This window comes from Branchiostoma lanceolatum, chromosome 1 (assembly GCF_035083965.1).
Source record: "Branchiostoma lanceolatum isolate klBraLanc5 chromosome 1, klBraLanc5.hap2, whole genome shotgun sequence".
Lineage (NCBI taxonomy): Eukaryota > Metazoa > Chordata > Leptocardii > Amphioxiformes > Branchiostomatidae > Branchiostoma > Branchiostoma lanceolatum.
This window is the reverse complement of record NC_089722.1, coordinates 10,249,946-10,264,813: the sequence shown is the minus strand read 5'-3', so window position 1 is coordinate 10,264,813 and position 14,868 is coordinate 10,249,946.

Here is a 14,868-nt window from a genome sequence, read left to right as displayed (position 1 = left end):
CCTCAGGCGCCGAGGATTCGGACATGTATCGGTGATTGTAAAACCGAGCTGGTTGGGGTGGAGAAGAATTAAATTATTGATTAATCCTGTACATGATGTATTACAGTACATGTACAAAACACCGTCGTTGATAAAATAGAGCTACCAATAGATTTCAGGTAGATGACCGAAATAACATTTCGGCACCTTTTGATGTAAAGATACAAAACGCACTTTAATCACACAGAGCTACACGCCAGTACCGATCCATTTGTGACCATTAGATGGCTTTATAAGACACTCATAGGGAGAGGTTTAAGTTCTGATCCTACATTTCCTGCCGTAAGAACGGCAGTTCTGAGGGGATTCGTTGTCCGTTCATAGCTATAGAGCCACCGCTTTCCTTGTCTACCGATGCCAAGAAAGTTTTAACGCGAAAAAATACTGTTTCATAGTAAATTGGCCATTAGCATTGGGCATAACAACAAGAAGGCTTATCTCACATTCTTCAAAACATGTTCCCTACAGTCACTGAGCGATTTTCTTACCAAAATGTGCCGCCTAATGTTGGGGTAGAGCACAGCACAACATTTTACCAGTAGAAGCACCATCCGCAGCAGCAATTATGATTTCTTGATATTTTACCATCACAAAACCACAACATGCCAGAGTTGGGTGATTACAGTATAATCGGCAATCAGCTCTGTGCTCTGAGGAAGAATATGGGAATTTGCAAGGGAAATTCTGTATTTATTTGAGAGTCAATGGCGCGTGAAGCATTTAACTGTTAGTAGCCCGTAGCTTGCGACGTCATTATCACAACACCCGTATGCCCCTGGCCGCTCCAATATTGTGTTATCGGAGCAGCTAATGACAATTACCGTTGGAGCCCTGGAAGCCACGGTATGAAAGGTGATCATGTTTTCGCCGCTATGTTCACCTTTAGCTTTGATGTTGCGTAGAAAGACGTTAGCAGTGTCTTGAGATTGCTGAGATATTGATCATTTCCTCCGCTGTGTTGGGAGAGAGCGTACTTGCCTTCACGATGGACTTACATGACTTACATAACTACTTCGGCTGGGCAATGTCTGGCAAAAAGAATATAGTATTGTATCAAACTTTATCTTTGCAAAACTTAACAGTATTTTTACACTCGGTTTTAGGGACACAAAATAACATTCTGATAGACCATGCAATAGCAGTTGCAATCAACGTGATAACCAGTCCGTGAACTATGTCTTACTACATATCAGTTCAAATGTCTTGGCTATTGTGTCAAACTGAATGCCCTGTTTAGCAGTGGTACTGGTTGTACAATTGCACACTGTATCTTATTACGTACATTATACATTGGCACAGAAAAGCATGGCGACAGACGGGATCAAAACAGACAGCTCTGCGCTAGAAAACTACAACAACACACTCAATTGTGAAGAAATCTATGGCACGCCAGCCTACTAACATTAACCTGCTCGCATTCATTAAATCTTGATCATTAAACAGGTCTACTGAAAACGAAGATCATTAAACTAATTTCAGGCCTTGGTCTACGTGTCTCCAGTGCCACAGGCTATAGTCGGTGTCTACATCTTTTCCACATATTACCGGGGCTTATGTGGGACGCCGCGTAAAGTAAATTATGTCTGTTGTAATTTCTGGAGGCTGGAGCCACAGTGATTGCAGTAAATGCACTTAATGACATAATACTCCACAAAAACAGGCCGCATGATGGTCGTGGTGTGTGATTGGCGGTGCTGCCAATGTTAGTTACATGCTACCAGTGACGCTTTGTATACTCTTACTCTCGAATCGAAGTTTTTTTTTTACATATCGTTGTGCGTTTATCATTTGAGATCGCCAAGCTTAGAAATTGAGCCTCCCCTTGGAGAATTGTAGGCTATTGCGGCATAGTAGATTTATAGCTTATGCTGCTCACATTTAGATAAGAGGAGAATCATTACGTATAAGTAAACATAGGCAAGGCAGAGCTACATCAGCCGCCACGTTCATCCCTTCTCTGCATGATGTACCTGATGGAGCAGGTTCCGTGTACCAAAGCTCCACACGTCAGCTATTTTTAGAAACAACAGCATGTTGCCTGGTCGTGAAGGGAAATCCTGGCTTTGCTTTATGTATTTTCCCTGCAGAAGGGATGACTTTTCTCCTTTGACAAATGACTAAGTCGCGCATGATTAATTCATATTCGCCCTGATGGCCAGACAGTGAAGAGGGAAGTTTGCAGAGATATCCAGAAGGAAATATATCGTCATGCGATAACAGAACTCGCATTTCCATACAGCTTTTGAAAGAGTCAGTTTCTGACAGCCTATCTTTTTCCTCTTATCGATACACTTAACTTGTCAGTGGCGCGTTCATCACTGTATGAAAGAAGAAAATTCATTTCTGGACTTTGCGAATGATAAGGAATACTTTAAAATCGAAGGGACATGACATTGGCGCCAGCATAAATTGATGCGGAATTGGAATGTCCAGACATATCTATCTAGGTTATAGGCTTATCCTTTAAATGCAGAAAATGCCATGGGCGGCTAAATTTGCTATTCTTCAAAGTATACCTACCGATAGACTCCTGCGTTTTGTCACGGATAATGATATCCAGTGATCAGCCCTGCAAGGAGGTGATATGTTTTACTCTGGAGAAAAGAGAAAGGTCATTTCAGGAAACAATCAAGCATGGCATGGATTTTCGACAAGCCATCAGTAAATGCAGAACGAAGCGAGGAACAAGCCAAGATCCATAGGTTCGTTACAATGCTAATGCACATGATAAGGTCTTCCCTCTACAGAACGATAGCATGTGATATTTTGTCCGCATTACTTTGTACTTTATCACTCCAACAATCGCCAACTGAATGCAATTCCTACCAGATGCAAATTTGCATAGCTATTGCTTATTCCGATTTGCTAAGAAACATTGCACATGTTGGATCTTTTAAAGATAAGGTTAGGATTAAAAAAACACTTTTTGAGTACTGAAGGAGATTAAAGATTATAACATGCAGTTTCGTGGTACTTTGATTGTCATTTGAAGGTATATCAGAACAATGCATACAGACTTACAAATGAGTTGAATCAGGTGGGATTTAAGAAATCTAATCAAGTGGTGTACGTTGATTGAGACCTGAAGCAATTTGACAAGTTTCTTTCAGGTTCCATGATGATCCATAGCATATGTGGTGTCATTTTCCACTCTCACTTCCATAAACAACAGTACGAGCCCCCTCACTACGTGTGTAATTAAACAATCAATCACGAAATCAATACCCTGATTACCTTGGCAAGACAAATATGAGGTATCAATGCCAACTATATCAAAACAGCACATGTGTGATGGTAGAACTTACAGTATAGTACACAACACCGAGGAATGATACATGGATAAAACCTGTCCATTGTTGCAAGTGTAGCTTATAAAGTAATAATAGATCGGATTTAACATAATCCAACTTATAGATGACGACGTGGGGGCTGATTTATCAGACAGAAGCGAGCTGATTACAAACACCAAACCTCCACCCTACAACATTTACCCTATGCAAGCTTTCCACGTATCTCACCCAAAATGATTATTCTACCAAATCCGATTTGATTTTGTAATCAATTTCGCAATCAGAAATTCATAGCTGCGTCGTAATGAAATTATGCTCCGGGGACAATTGCCACATTAGATCCAGGATCAGTGGAAATTGTAGGTAATGAGGCGGAATAAAAGTAATCCTCGTCTCTCCATACTTTGATTGTATCCCACGAGATCCCTCTGCTTTGTTCCTGGGCTTCAGTTACTTTTATTGCCTGTCGAGCGTTCCAAAGACTCATTTGTCCCCGCCCAGTTCCCCACAGCAATAACAAAACAGCGGAATATGAACTAGTATAAGATATCTGGCCCGTTAATGCGTAGAGCATTTACGTGAATGCAAAAAAATAATTTGCTTCAGAAGTTATTGATTTGATGATCGGTTGTCTATTAGATAGAATATTTTTGATATTTGATATATGATGAACAATAATATGAGACTAAACATGCTTTACTGCAATCCATAGTCTTAGAACAGTATTCAGCAGAACTATCAAGTCCCAAAACGAGTTATATTCCCGAACGAATCGTAGGATGTGATCTTCTCAGCACCCTCTAGAATGTACGACGCCTACTCATGGTAAATCAATGACTATTCTCATTGGATCAAAGAAATAAAGACTCTAAATAATGTTTCAGTTGTCCTATGTACACTTACTGTTACAGTAGCAGATGTGCTACGCACGGATGACATGGGAAATCTTGCCCTGTGTTGACATCACAGTATACTTCAGTGATATAAATACGTCAGGACCGGTGATTGCAGGTTCAAATGTGATTATGACAAAATGGATCTAACGCCTTTGGGGCACTACCGAGTTGGTAAATCGACATGCATTTCTTTTTCGAAATCAGAAGCTCAGTAATCTCATGTTATATATAGATTTTAGATAGAAGAAAGGACGCAATTGCCTTCTTTGTAGATAGCAATGTAAGTTTTGCTATCATCATGCACATTCTATTGTTCATCATACATGTATGAAAAGACAGACTGTGTATATATGCCGTTTGGCTGTATGTTTTCCTGTATATTTTCTCCTATGTTTAAGTTGAGTTTGCACTCTGATGCATTGCTTATTATACAGGTCTTTAAACACAGCATGCAGTTTGCGTGCGGGTTAATCACAACATCAATCTATAAAGCAGGCAAAACAAATTGTCTAGAATGCTAAATCTCGTTTAGAATTGCACTCCGTACCAGTATCTATGTCATTTCGACAGACGTGACAGATGTTGCTGTCTGAACTGGCAGCCACATGCGGCACTTTAAAGGTATCTTTTGGCCAAGTTATTCAGGTGCTTTGAAATGCACTTTATGATTTTCCATGGTTTATCGGTATGTTGGAATGACTGCATAACATAGTTGTGTTGGCATTTTACATGATTGTAATCCGTTATAAGGCGCAGATTGCGATCTGCAGATGACCCGAACCGATAGCCCAGTTGCAAGTGTCAGGGAGCAAGAAAATTAAGGTGCAGAAAATCAATAAAAAGGACTCACTTTCTCTTTTTCGCCAGGGATGTCTTGATGATAGATGAGGCACGATTAGCATATGGCCGGACTTGGCGGAGGTAACCATGACCACTCATCTGGTTTGTATGGGTTGCACTCCTCAATGCCTCTCAATACAGTCAATAGCAAATGGTGATTGCAAGCAAACAAAACTAAGTTATAGGACTGGGATAAAATATTGAATGACCCCCACATCATTTCATTGCTGTGTTGTATGATTTTCTTTAGAAAATAACACCCTCACGGCATAGACAATGCAAAGGGGAATTGCCAGGCTTGTTGAGTACTATATTTTACCACTGTGACAGTACATGACAAATATTTTTGTTCAATCGCAAATAAATGCTTTTTACGGTACATGATAGGTACGTCCAATTCAACACGCGTGATTATTTTGAAAATAATGTCTTTCCGGCAAGAACATTTAAGCATATTTTCCAAAATCCACTACATCAACCGTAGATTCTGTCAGACTCCCGTCTAATCATCTTCTTTTTGACCATACCTCATATGCCTTAAACCGTTGGCAATGGTCATTGCCTGCATGGCCTTTGATCTCGTGCCCAATATTCGTCAATGAGGTATTGTTAGCGCATGATAACAAAGCCCTCTGGGCTCTATAAAACGGTCCAGTAATTCTATGATGAATCTGTTTCTAACACAAAATACTCCATAAAGCATAAGGTTAAAAGGCAAGGAGCTCATTGGTGCGATAACTGTACTTTATTTATACCAGAGTCAGATTGCCGTAGATTCCCGCGGTTGTAAAGCAAGAAATGTTGGGCATTAAACTGAAACTAATACAGACAATTGATCGCTGCTTATTGATTCTTCTAGCAGTGTCGTTAGTCATTGTCATCTTTCCTTTCATGAAGAATTGCCCAAAACTCCTGATCATCATTCTTGAGAACGTTGCGGAATTGAGAGCTAGCAACACTGGGACAACAAGCAATCCTTAGGGTACACATTACTTTGCGAATTCAATAAAAACGAAGGAGTGAGAAATAAAAGAAAGTTGGTCAAAGGATGTGCAAAATTGTCACATTCATGACACAAAGGACACAAAATCTCATTTGTTCATAGGCAATCCTTCATACTCATGTCGACATGAGCAAATTGCAATCTTCTATTCCAGCATGTTGTCAGGGAGCAAATATAATCCAATAGCAGTCATGTTGTGCCTGTCAGAATGAACGCCCTGTAATGGATTGGGGGCAGAGAAAGTTGTGACAGCAATATGTTAAATCCCGCTGCAGTCAGCATGAGTGACACCCTGCGCTCTGCACAAGATTACCTGCATGTAGCCCACCTGTATCATCATTACGGAGCCAGGTAATTTGCTAGAAGTTACTGCTAGCTGCTTCAACAGCATAAATCCTACTATCTCAGTCCTCACTTGTAACAGGCATTGCCCACGGGTGAAATATTACAAAACGATTAAATTTAAAGTCCCATTATTAAACGAATGTAAGCTAATGCAGCCTATGACAGCAGTTTAGAGTTACTTCATGTCAACCTAGACGGTTCCTTACAGTAAGCTATTGAGTTATTTACCTCGGAGGGTCTCAAATGATCCGTGCACTCGCGATTGGCAATTAACATGCCAATAAGACAACGACCTTACGACCTCGCGTTCAGGAGTAGCTGCTTTGATCATCTATACTTGAACCCGTAGAAATGACTCAGGGCTGCTTGCTTGTTACTTCCGCCTAGGATGTTTTATCCGCGTTTGTGGCCAGCCCTCTGGGTTTCTATTTTCAACTTGATAGAAGAACTAAAAGTACAAGTAGTTGTAAAATGACTTTTTCAACTTGGCCATGACCTAAGGAGGAAGGCATAGAATTCAGAGTATAAACATTGAAAGGATTACTGTATATGCAGAAATGTTCGCGGTGGTTTTATGTTCGCGGTTTTCGCGGCGATGTTTCAACGCATAAAACCTCCGCGAACATTTTTGTTCAATACTGAACAGTATGTGACTATAGCGCTGCCGCAAACTTAAAACCACCGCAATCACTACATCTTCGCCTTAGCGCGAAATAAAAACCACGCGAACTCAAATGCATTTACAGTATTACTCAATACGGAATGATGAAAATGTACCATTGAAGCTCATGCAACGGGAAAGGACGCAAGCATGGATACCCTTATGGATTTACAGGAGGCTTAGCCAGGATCTGACCTCCTTGTCTGCCGGGCCAAATCTAATCACTGGATATCTCCAAGAAAACTCCTTTAGCACTAGTTCAAGCATGTAGTTTCTATTTGATAAATATTGGAAACCATCAATGAGCAGATCACAGTAAACAATGTATATGGCTACAAATATCGAAAACCAAGATGCCTGCAATCGGTAATTCTTCATGATCACACACAGCATTGTATCGACATCATCATGCAAGCCCCTCCTTTCTTTCAATCTTTGTTAATCTCTTGTTGTCTCTGAATAAGATATGAGCACCACCGATTGAATTGTGATAAGCTTGAGCAAGCTTGTGACAATGATCTTGCGTAGAATGATCCAAGAAGCGATCTCTGATGGGACCTTTATTCATGATAAAGAAATTGGCAAGATATAAAGGCACATGAAGCATCACTGCATCCTCAGTCATGAAATGCGATTTCCATAGATGCGGATGACATGATAAATGCCACCACTTATCAGTAGCGATTGAGAGCATGCTGACGCTATTCTGAACAGGGATGAGACAGCAAGGGAACTTTTGAAGTGTAAACCGAAATTAATGACCAATTGAGTAGTAATGGCAAGCTTGGTCGGTTTATATTTAACTTCATTAGTTACGTTTTATTGAAATACTCAGGCGAGTCTGACAACAAAGCACGTTATATAGCGGCATATCAGCGAAGCGCAATTTTAACAAGTCATTGCAAGATTAAGTAGGCCAACGGTTGATTGATATTCTGATACTGAATATAGAAGGATTGCTATGTAACTACCTCAAGTCCTCAATGGCTTAGTAAACTGTTGAATGTAGAATTTGTTTACTGTATAAAATGACAACCGTTACAATGAAACCAAAACATACCTCCAAATCTAATATCAGTGACATATGGACCATAGCATAAAACCGAAAGGCCAAAGATGATAAAAACTAAGAGCAGTAAAATTCCCAAAGTTTGTCAATGTAAACTTTCTGTAGTCTTTAAAGTACAGTTTACCAACTTCAAGGCTTTCTCTATGTTCCTTCCTGGGCCATTATCTTGAAGTAGAAACATGACTGATTACAGATAAGGTAATTACTGGGAATCCAGGAGCTCTTATAGCCTAATGCGCACTTTCCATTAGCTACGAATCAGTCACACTTTGTATGTGTCACAACATCGGCTCCGAGACAACTTGTTTTTGTAAGAGGATATAACGTGAGGACCTTGGCATTCGTGAGGCATTAGAGACAGTGTCATTAGCGTAGAAAGTGCACGGGAAAGCTTTATAGATAAGGGCAAAGTAAGGCTGTAGAAAACTATAAAGCGAGTGACGAGGATGAATATGAAAGTCCATTTGCAGCTGTGCTCATGCAACTACATCTATATGCTCTTTTCATACGTCGTATTTCCTGTAGTAGAGTATTCATCAGTAACTATAGATTCAGTTTTCGGCGCAGAAAAGCAGAAACGAACTTTTAAATACATGTATAGGAATCGATACTATGATCTACTAATGACACCGGTTCTTACATCATATAATTCATTACACATCCAGATGGTATCTCAAGCTTCCATGTTTGATCGTGAATTCTGTACAATGTGTGCGTTTTCGTGCACCCAAAGGGCCGAAACGCAGTTTTATGTTTCTTAATTACCACATCCATACGGCGCCAAGATTTAAGAAGCGTGGAAATAACTCTTTGTTTTGTATGGGGGCATTCTTGTGTGTCTAATGTGAATATTCTCGAGATACGTGCGTGACTTATAAGCCATCAAATGCAGTACGACTCCCTCAACCTTTTCTTTACGGCTTTACTTCGCGACAAAGGGCCCGAGGTACTCACTCGGCTTACCATAAACGGCATCCTACATGCCCCTCATCTGTACCTTTGCACAATCATGACTATATACGTCATCCTACACATATATACCATATTGTGTCATTTCCGGCAATGAACACTTCGTAACGTTCTTTAAACTAGATATTCCATTGTCATAACTCTGTTGCTTGTGCTGATTAACACACTGATGTCTCAATCTCAGTAAATGTGCCTTCCTTGGTTGGCTGTGAGAATCAGATTGTCCAGGAATACGACAGTCTTTCCTCGAGTTATCGGATTCTATATATTGTACCAACAGCAATGCAAGATAGATAACCTTCGCTAGACCTATGGTGAGAACTGTCATTGTAGTTGATACGGCCATCAATCGTCACGACGCGTACTATTGTTACTATCGTTATCATCAAAGAAGGTAATCTTTAGCCAGGTCTCTGAAGATGGCTAACGACTTGCGTCTGGCTGCCCTGATCATAGTTCATAGCTCATCACGGCTCTTCTTCTGAAAACAACATAAGTCCTATTTATTGATTTCCTTCATCTTTATTTTGTGCAGCCTGACAGGAGCAAGAGGGCATCGCATCAGCCCATCTGCAGATCGCAATCTCAACACATCACTGTCTTCATGATCATCAATGTGCGCCTGAAGACTTCATCTGGTCACCTGTTGGATAATGCATTTAGTAGAACACGTTATGATTCGGTATATGTTTTATTCTAAAGCCGTATGCTTATTTCTTACATGTCCTTTCACGATCTAAAAAGCAAATGGCTTAAGTTTGTTGAGTAGCTTAGTAATTGGTTCGTCGCTTTTATAAGACGCTATAAGATAAGTAGCACATGCAATGCCTGTTTTACGACCGGTATTCTGCTTGACGACATATTCCCCAGTCTGCACATAAACGTTTAAACACCACTATACTGCCCACTTCTAGGGCGTTATGTTAGAAAGCGCATTAACTATAATCACTACTGTGCTCAAGGAGGAAATTCACATGATGAGAATAGACTTTGAATTACACTGCTGTATGCCTAACTTAAGCTCCAACGGAGCGCGTAAAAGCCTAAAAAAGGAGGCAACGACAATAAAGATCATTGCTTTCTGAGCAACTTTACGGGCCCCTGTACTTGAAGAATTTAAATTGACGCTTAAGCGTCCGGAAAGTGCTTGAATAACGCACCAGAGGGATAACTTAAGGCAAGAGAACTGAACCAGATTTTGGAGAGTTCTCCAAGTCAAGAAATACGCTACTGCGCAAAACTGTAGTGAAACCATCAATGGTTTGGTAGAACATTTTCCAAATTCATTTTGTAAAACTATTGAAGAGTGCTGAATTTTTTTCTCTTTTGCCAGGCAATGTAAAGAAATAGAAAATGAGCACTCAGTACATTGAAGAAAGTAAAAACTAGTTTTAACGTAGTTTTATTGAAGAACACTCAGCCGGGAGTATCATTACGCACGCCAACACCGCTGTACCATCGTCAAGCTAATGTATGTATGCCCTTCATGAAGGACAAAGCCACGTCATTGCTCGGTCATGTTTCTTTTCTAAGTTTGTACAAAGTTCATGCAACACCCATCAACGGATAGAGAACTAAGTAAACGCTGACAACTGTTGTCCTAGATAGGAAGAAGCCATTAATATTTGTCTTGTGGACCGTCTTGTACGAAGCCGGCTGAATAATGAGGTGGTGGGGAAAAACAGGGGGCACGGCCTGTTTCAGATAATGATGTTTTGTTTTAAGAACACAAAGCACTTTCACAGGGCATTAAGATCTGGACGCAAAATATGAAGACATCTTGTAAACGCGTTAGACGATACAAGGAGGCGTTTTACAGGCGGCAGACGCAGTTTAACTATTAATTCACCCGGTAGTGAACTGTATCCTCCTAACCCATTGCTTTGATCATTCTTGAGGCTGAACGTTGTCGGGTAAGCCCTATGGATTACGGATAAACACCTCAAAGCTTAGCGATGTCTGATGAATGGAGTGCCGAACATAGATTAGAAACATTAGCCACTCGTTTAATCTCTTTCATGCATCATTGTAGATTAAGTTAAACCAGGCGGTGAACACAGATTCAATTATCACAACTTTGATTTCCCGCTGCGGACACAGCGGTAATGATGTTAGATTCACGGAAATACATCAAGAGGAAGAGGCTTAAAAAGTTGTAACGGCATGACAGGATTTTATGTCAACCACTCGTATAATCTTTATTCGTATTCAGATACATAGTACAGATACAAATACAGATATTCAAATCGAGTATGGTGACCGTGTCAGTTCCTACATTGGAGTGAGAAGGGTTGACACGATAGCCTTCGCGTGGATTTGTTTAAGGTGGATGGAGGAGGTGAATCTGAGACCCACACACTTTGGGCATCCGTCTTCTCCAGCGGCACCAATTCGAGGGAGACGTGCTGGTTCTGGTTGGGATGCTTGCAGCGAGCTGCCCGATGACTCTTACACTCGAGGTCCGCCTTGATAACGCCAACCCGCCTGGCGCTGCTCTCGTCCGCCAGTTGAAGACAACTGCCGTTGGAGACTTGTCCTTCTAACTGAGGGGGAATACGTGTAAAGTGCCTTTCCCAAGGGCCCAAAGTCGGGGCGCAAGTTCGGACATGTCTCTAGATCTGGGCACAACCCGGGATTAGATCCCGGGTCCCATTGTTTGACAGCCGCGCGCTCTACCACTTGCGCCACACGACGCCTACCATACATATAGTAAAACACAACGATAGAAATGAGGCTGCTTTCCCCAATGCTGATAAAAAGCTTTCCAACGACTTCTTCCCATTCCTTTGCGCACGAAATACTTCATAGAAAGTAGTGAGCCGTACGCCTGAATCAATTCGCACGGTGCGAAATGCTTTGTCAGTGTTTGCTTCAGGGGAAAGCTAGTCATACATTTCAGCTAATGGGATTTCACTTGATGCCACCACAGGAGGAACGCGTTTAGAAAGCGGAACGGGGATTACCCACGTACCTGTTGGTGTATTTTTTTCATTTTGCTGTTCATCAATCAGTCATACGACTTGTTCATTTTGTCATTCATTCATCGCATGTCTCGGTAAAAGCGTCCGGAAGGTCAACGTCCATATGTGGTCTGGTTTTCTCAGACTTAATAGTCCCGGATATGTAAGGTTGGAGAATTCTGTGACGAATAAGGCTAACGCAGGATGCATATAAATATGTACTTTTGCAGAGATATTCTTAAAGCTGGAATAAAGGAAAAGAAACTGGTGAATAGTGGAAACCGTACTGGACATGTTGTTCTGAAGTAGACAGTAACAAAAGTCGTTTTCGCTGTCGGTATTGTTGTCTATTGTGCAGCTAGGGATGGTCATCCAGTTCAACGTTCTAGATACGACCACCAAGATAGGTTGTGTAATCGAATATGCAGGAACCAATGATGTAAGATCTAACTGCGCACCCACGTATTTACAGCCGCCTGGAGGCCAATCATCAGTCAGGGTATTGGACAGGCTTTGGAGAGCCGAATTGGAGCCGTCTCTGGGAGGCAATCTTGCACCGGTAGCTACTTACGGTGTTAGGAGTGTCAAGTGTGGTTTGGCATCTCGTAGATGTAGAAGGCAATGGATAAGGTTTAAATGTCAGAAAGAATCTATTGGATATGTGGCCGTATATCTCACGCGTGTTGCGTAATTCTGTTTCTTTTACAACTTTATTAGAAGAAATGTTTCAGAAGTTCTGATCAAGAGTAAGCCTTCTTGGGAAATGTCATTGCTCAGTGAGACACTGTTGTCCTATTTGGCTATAGCATGGTTCATATCATCTTCCCGGACGTTCTTTTGTTATGCTATATTTTTCATTAACTTCCTACAATATCCTGAATATAAGTCAACACCATTGTCTGCAGAATAGTCACAGCCATTGCTACGTTGGCAACAACACTAGCGTTACTATCAGGATGGAAACACAGCGATGACCATTTATTTACATGTATGCAAACCAATTATCCCAGCAATTGGCAGGACCCATGTTGTCGCAAAACCACATTACGTCATATAATACCAAAACGGTTTGCCATGAGGCTAATTACTTTTACCTTCACCTAGTTTTATACCCAAGGCCGATGCCGAAACTTTGTTGCGAAGGATTTTTAGACGCACTTTGACGGAGTGTTCCATTAAGAGATATCCTGTGGCAATATGTAACGTGCACCTTGTACTTGGAGAGTGCATGTATTAATCTTTTACTAAGTGGCAAGGTAGTCTGTGGATGATGCATTATGCACATTTTTTTTGACATCATTTGGAACGAAGAAGATCTTTTATCTTTTTTTTAGACATTATGCTGTTTTAGCATGTAAATGTTGATTTGCCGTTGATAGGAATCGAGAACAAAGTACTAATTTATTGAATGATCGTAATTCTAGGTAAAATCCATGGAACAAGGCATGGTCATTGTAGACGACTTTGTTTATTGCTGTTGATAGTTTTGCTGATACCGTACAACGATGACCGTTATGGGAGCTAGTATTTAAAGGTGTGATCTATGACCAATAAGCAGTACTTCTCTGACAACGCTGATCGATATGATGCACAGGTACATATATTAGAAATGAAATAAATCTTATATAATCAGTACTTGATTGTCATTTTGAAAGATCTGTATGCCTTTGGATTTGATAATCATTGCTTGATTCCAAGATGAATTACATGCACACTATTGAGAAAGACCTCCTTGACCAAGTGGTAAATAAACATGAACTGGAGTGACGTTAAGAGAATGGCTGCTGACCGAGCCTACTGCAATAATTTAACTGCCTCATGTGTCGCTTCACATGGGAGCCATGAAGTCTAATTTTGATTCCAATACAAAATTTAGATTGATTTTCCTCGTCGGTACTTAACATGTACATTAGACCTCAACGAAACGCAGTCCGAGGACAGACAAGTGAGATATCTGTTTTCTATGATGAGTTAGGTCGGACTAGGCACTGGTCCAACAGATAGATGGGATTTGGGAGGCCATAGACGGTGTAATTATAAGGTCGATGCCTCTGTTCACAGACGGTAATGATAAAGCAACAAGATGGGTTACTGTAATGGCTAGGATCGCATTTCAACAATGATATTCCCGGCTCTTCACTCTCCGCGGTATGTATTTATCTCCTGCTTGCTACTTTGATTGTTAACGTCTAAATGCATGCCATGATCGCTTTCGGCGTTTCAAAGATCAATTGGATTAGAAATTCATGGGTCCTCCATAATGTAATATACCACTGCGGAAATCCTGAAATCAACTCTTTGATCTCCCGTACGTGCTGTAAATGAGGCATGATCGAATTAATGTTAACTTCACTGATGGAGATCGAATTCAACAAGCACTGTATTCGTTTCATCTCCCCTACTCATTCAAGTAAACCAAGGCCTCTCGGCATCTTTGATTTTTCTATAGAATCTGCCGATCGGGTTCTCAGTTCAACATTTGACAAACGGCCCAGCGCACAGCCATTATGGTAATTGGATATCTCGACAGGTCTTGGCTAGTTTATTTTCATCAGGAATGCTCGATAAGATGTACCTTTCACACCAAAGGTCCCTGATTTGGAGATAGAGTTACCTCCTGTTGGTTTAGGTAGGACCGAAAATGACGAATGTTGCCGACTGGTGATATTGTAATGAGACCTTGCGAGGCGGGGATTGGTCCGATTCATCCTTTGCATTGAGCAGAATGAATAATGATGTTGAATATTTTGACGAAATTGGTGTTTACCAAAACTGTGTACACATATACAGGCAGCA